The 6,159-nt window shown below is 44.0% G+C and overlaps 1 pseudogene; it reads left to right on the top strand.

Moving 5' to 3' along the window:
* Positions 1-1,143: 1,143 nt before the first annotated feature.
* LOC120938722 lies at positions 1,144-1,279 on the top strand (annotated as a pseudogene).
* The last annotated feature ends 4,880 nt before the right edge of the window (positions 1,280-6,159 follow it).

Here is a 6,159-nt window from a genome sequence, read left to right as displayed (position 1 = left end):
TATCCAGACAGATATGTCTGTTAGTAAGTTAGTGACGTGTGAGGAGACTGATGGAGTGAGTTGAGGGGTGGAGATATAGATTTAGGAGTTATCAGCATAGAAATTATATTGAAAGCCACATGAGGCAATCAGCTGACCCAGGGATGAGGTGTAAATTGAAAGAACAGAACCTTGGGGGACCCCGTTGGAGAAGGAAAGAGGAGAGGCGAAAGTAGAATTGTAAGTGACACTGAAGGTGTGTTGGGATAGGTAGGATGAGAGCCACTGTTTCATGAGATTTGGCGACCCGTCAGATTTTGTAACGCCGCCATCTTGCTACACCCCGCACTCATCCACAGTAAGGATACAGTGAGAAGGCAGCAAGTGGACATCTTATTACACCCACTGTAGTCTTGCATATTACACTTATTTTTAACAGTAATCTGAGCTTGTATAGTGAAATGTAGGATTTAGAAATCAGTCTGACTGTTTTAAAGTTGAATATTAAAAGCAGCAGTGTTCTGTCAGATCCACAAACCTGTGAGATCAACAGGCTCGCTGCTGCTTTTAAAATTCAGCATCTAAACAGTCCTATTTAATTTATTCATAAACGACCTGGAGCATGGGATAAACAGTTCAATCTCTGTATTTGTGGACGATACTAAGCTAAGCAGGACAATAACTTCTCTGCAGCATATGGAAACCTTACAAGAAGACTTTAAAAAAATAATGGGGGTCCTAGTAGATGCTAGATTAAGGCAATGGCATGCAATGCCAAGCTGCTGCAAACAAAGCAAACAGAATATTGGCATGCATTAAAAAAGGGGATTAACTCCAGATATAAAACAATAATTCTCCCACTCTACAAGACTCAGGTCAGGCCACACCTAGACTATGCTGTCCAGTTCTGGGCACCAGTCCTCAGGAAGGATGTGATGGAACTGGAGAGAGTCCAGAGAAGGGCAACAAAACGAATAAAGGGACTAGAGGACCTTAGTTATGAGGAAAGGTTTCCGAGCATTACATTTATTCCCTCTGGAGAAGAGACGCTTGAGAGGGGATATGATTTCAATGTGCAAATACCGTACTGGTGACCCCACAAAAGGGATACAACTTTTCCACTCAAAGGAATTTAATAACGAAAAAAGGAAATGTCACCAGCACAACACTTCTCAGCCTTTTGGCTAAGATCAAGTGTAGTATCTGTTCTTATCAGTTGCCAGTAGGTGGTGCTATGCTAACCGTCCTGAGTACACGGCGAGGTGGAAAGGGATGGCGGTTGGAAGATGCTAAACCTGCTGGCGTGGTGGTGGAAGCCTTCTGATTTGGATGGAGAAACATGAGGACGAAGCTGAGGGGCCGGGCTCCTGGCCTCTGGCCTGGATTTTGTGGTTCCTGCCCCGGTCAGTTGTTCGGGAGAGAACACTAGCTCCTCCTTCCCCTTGGGGGGAGCGGTTAGTATTTCCCGAACGTGATTAGGTGGGAGTGATGGGAGTAGTGGGAGTAGCCTATTGGCATGGGCTCTCCCCAATCTCTCAGAGCTCCTACCTTCCTGGCTGGGATGGGTGCTGCTGGTCCGGGCCGTGGGTCAGGATCTGTTGAAAAGCCTATGATGATGTGCCCCTGGAGTGCCAGTCCAGGGGTGCCGAACTTGCACTAGTGTTTTTATTGGCACTTTTGCTTTTGGGCACCTTGGTCACGTCACCATATCACACTTTTTAACACCTGCCTCTAGGGCTGGGCCTTTTGGCTAGGACCAGAGGAATTTTTGATTCCTGGCCGGAGGACCGGCCATTGTATTACACAATGGTCACCTTTCACTCTCCCTCATATCTCTTTCTCCCCCACTTTTTATTATTTATTCCCTGTGTTTGTCACGTTTTAATCTTTTTTTGTTTGGTGCACGTTATTTGTCACTGTGTGGAATTAGTAGGGTGGTGGTCCTCGGGCCAGCCCTGAACGTCTTGGGAGTGGGTAGACATGGCCTTCTGGCTTAGTTTGCCTGCTCTCATGGGGTCTCCCTTCGGGGGAGCCCCACCTAGTCCTGGGAGGGCTCCTTTTTCGGCAGACCCTTCAAGGTAGTTGAGTCCGTGTCGGCTTCGGCTGCTGGGACCACTGAGTACCTCAGTCCCCGTCTGGAGCCTAATGCCCCGGGGGATCAGGGTTGGGTCCTTCCTCACAGGAGAACCATTTGACGTTTGCACCTTTTGCACTTTTTTGTGTATCACTCTTTATGTGTGTGCACATTTTTTCTGCACCGGGTGGTGTTTTTTAGGTGTGTTTTGCACGCCATATGCTTTTCAATAAAAAAAGTTTACCCAAGGAGTTGATGAGTAGGGATGAGCCGAACACTCCCCCGTTCGGTTCGCACCAGAACCTTTGCGCGAACATTTAGAACCCCATTGACGTCTATGGGACTCGAACGTTCGAGTTCAAAAGTGCTCATTTTAAAGCCTAATATGCAAGTTATTGTCGTAAAACGTCTTTGAGAACCCGGGTCTTGCCCCAGGGAACGTGTATCAATGGAAAAAAAGTTTTACAAACGGTCGTTTTTTCAGGAGCAGTGATTTTAATGATGCATAAATAAAAAAACAAAAAAAAAATGAAAAATTCCTTTAAATATTGTACCTGCTGGGTGTCTATAGTATGCCTGTGAAAACGTCTTTGAGAACCCAGGTCTTGCCCCAGGGAACATGTATCAATGGAAAAAAAGTTTTAAAAACTGTAGTTTTTTTCAGGACTCCTGGAAAAACTACCGTTTTTAAAACTTTATTTCCATTGATACATGTTCCCTCGGGCAAGACCCGGGTTCTCAAAGACGTCTTCACAGGCATACTATAGACACCCAGCAGGTACAATATTTAAAGGAGATTTTCATTTTTTTATTTTTTATTTAAGCATCATTAAAATCACTGATCCTGAATCTTTAGGTGCAAACTACAGAGCACACGGCCAGTACACACCAAGTAGATTTAGGTGCAAACTACAGAGGACACAGGCAATAAACCACGTAACCACTCCAGCTAGCACAATCACCTGCCTGCCAGTAAATTAGGAAGAACTGATCTAGATAAACTATACAGTGTATAAATATATGTACAACACCTGGGATATATATATATCCTCTATACACTGTAACATTAACTGACTAGCCTGCCTGCCTGCCTGCTCTATCTACCTGCAAAAAATTACACTCTCTCTGCCCTCTCAACCACCGCAACACACTACACAAGGCCGACCTGCAGGTGGCCTTTTATAATGTGGGGCCAGTACTAAACCCCCTGAGCCATAATTGGCCAAAGCCACCCTTTTATGTCTCTCTCCGTTTTTTGCAAGCTGTGATTGGCCAAGCATGTGGGTCATAGTGCATGCTTGGCCAATCATCAGCCAGCAATGCCGCAGTGAATTATGGTCTGTGAAACGTAACTTGAATTTGTCGCGAACGACCCGTTTTGTTCGTATTTCGACAAACGATCGAACATACGATGTTCGAGTCGAACATGAGTTCGACTCGAATACGAAGCTCATCCCTATTGATGAGGTCTCGTTTTAGGTACCAATCATTGTATTGAAAGGGACGTACAGCAGATTATAATTCCGACTGGGTGAGTGTAAACGCTATAAACTTTCGTCGTTTGACAAAGAAGCTCTGAGTAGATCAAAAATTCAATATGATGGTGTCCAGCCTTTCTAGATTGAATAGCGATAGAAGCATTTGTTTTATAGCCAGAAGGCAAGGTGGTGAAGATTTTATCCAGTTGCTCATAATCACCCTGTGAACCACCATTAGGCATAGCTGGGTCCATTGTGAGAGGTTGTGCGATGTCATCAATGAGGATGATGAGGTGCTGACTTCAAATCCAAAAAGGGATAATAGGGGGTCTTTGGATAGCTGAATTTTGGTGACTTTGTAGATATAGGTCCCTGTACAGAGATATCTTAAGAGGAACCCCGCACCAAAATATAAAAAAAAATGGCGTGGGGTCCCCCCAAAAATCCACACCAGACCCTTATCCCCAGACCCGAGCACGCAACCTGGCAGGCCGCAGGAAAAGAGGGGGGGCGAGAGAGTGTCCCCCCTCCTGAACCATACCAGGCCACATGCCCTCAACATGGGGAGGATGTCCCCATGTTTATGGGGACAAGGGCCTCATCTCCACAACCCTTGCCCGGTGGTTGTGGGGGTCTGCAGGCAGGGGGCTTATCGAAATCTGGAAGCCCCCTTTAACGAAGGGGACCCCCAGATTCCGCCCCCCCCCTATTTGAATTGGTCACGGGGTACATTGTACCCCTACAATTTCACAAAGAAAGACATATTAAAACATATAAAAAAACACGCAGACACAGTTGGGATAAGTCCTTTATTAAAAATAAAAAAAAATAAAAAAAAAAACATTCCAGCGATGTAATCCGGACTGTCCAACGCTGTTCTCTATGTCCCGCAGTGATTCGATGTCCAGAGATGCTGCAGTCTTCACTCCACACTAAACCCCCATGACGTAAGAGGGGGCTGGGTCACCCATCCACATCATAGGGTAAGCCCCGGCTTTCCTCGCCAAGCGGGGGTGTCCCAATGATGACGATGGGTGACCCCGCCCTGTGACGTCACACGTGACAGGGTCCATACCAGAACCTTCAGGTCTGGTATGGATTTTTGGGGGGCCCCGCGCCTTTTTTTTTATTTTGGTGCGGGGTTCTCTTTACATATAGGAGGGCCCCTACTCTGAGAGACCTTATTGCAAAGAATGTCCTGGATCCTCCTGAAAAAAAGAGTTTTTCCTTTTTTAATGAAAAAGGCTTCTATCCATGTAAAACCTGCTTCACCTGTAAACACACCAAAGAAAGTAAGAAGAAAAAGGAAACCTTTAAATCAAGTTGTACAGGGAGAGAATATAAAATTAAAGATTTCATCTCGTGTAGAACGGAAGGTGTTGTGTATCTCCTAGAATGCCCGTGCCAAATCCAATATGTGGGTAGAACAAAAAGGCCCCTGTGGAAGAGATTGCGTGAACATACACAAAACATCATAAATGGATTCCCTAAGCATAGCTTATCTCGCCACTATGAGCGCTTTCATAATAAAGATCCTTCGTCCCTGAAAGTGTGGGGCATTGAAAAATACAAACCCCATTGGAGGGGAGACAACAAAGTGCAGAAAATCAGTCAGGCTGAATCTCGCTGGATCCACGAATTATGCACTTTGTCCCCTAATGGCCATAATAATGATTTTGATTTGAACTGTTTTATCTCCAATTTTTAATATTTTAATTTTTTAATAATTTATCAAATAATCTTATTCATTAATTTTAACCATGATTTTAGAATATTAATACTTACTTACCATCCTCCCTTTTCATATTTATTCATGTAGACATTTTGTTCTATTTGGGAAGGAGTTTTATATAGGTAAACATGATTATTAGTATTAACTTTCCCCCAGCTGTCCCATCATCCACTAGAGGGAGCCGTTATCAGTTACCTGATAAGCACTGGGTACCAACTGGCCTATTATTAAGCTATGTGATTCCAGTCTTTTATTTATCCACTGGAGGGAGCTTGTATTTATTATTTCATTTATTATACTTGTCAACATCCATTAGAGGGAGCTATCACTCGCTTGTCTATTGATTGAACTATGCTCCTATTATTATATACAGAGATTTATGTTCCTGTCTTTCCCCACTGGAGGGAGCCATACTTTAGCTCTGTCTTAATTGTATTATGTTTAACTTATCTTGATCCACTAGAGGGAGTTAGTATTTCGATACTACAAATTATTTATGTCATACCCTCCATTTCATTATATGCACTTTCGATTTTATATCCAAAGGAGTTATTTGTTTTAACATTTGTGGTTTAATATCCACCCGGAAGTGCCGATTAGCGCGCATCCGCATTCCTATTTAAGTCACCATCACCAACGGCACCTCCATACCTATGACTAAGTAGCGTTGATCTGCTACGCAACGCGTCAGGTGAAGGAAAGTGCCGACGGTGACGTCATCTCCGCTCGCGGCCGAGAGCGGAGATCTACTTCTTTACATACAAACATTCGCTGCATGCTGTTTTTACTTCCTGGTAAATGTGAGTGTAATACCTTGTTTTAACCACTATTAAAATTGTGTTGAACCTATTACACTATGGAGTTTACATTTACTTTCATGTGAGTGGTCTGGAGCT

This window comes from Rana temporaria, chromosome 4 (genome assembly GCF_905171775.1).
Source record: "Rana temporaria chromosome 4, aRanTem1.1, whole genome shotgun sequence".
Classification (NCBI taxonomy): Eukaryota; Metazoa; Chordata; class Amphibia; order Anura; family Ranidae; genus Rana; species Rana temporaria.
Note: the sequence above shows the minus strand (reverse complement) of the source record. Positions and strands in the feature narration are given on the sequence as shown.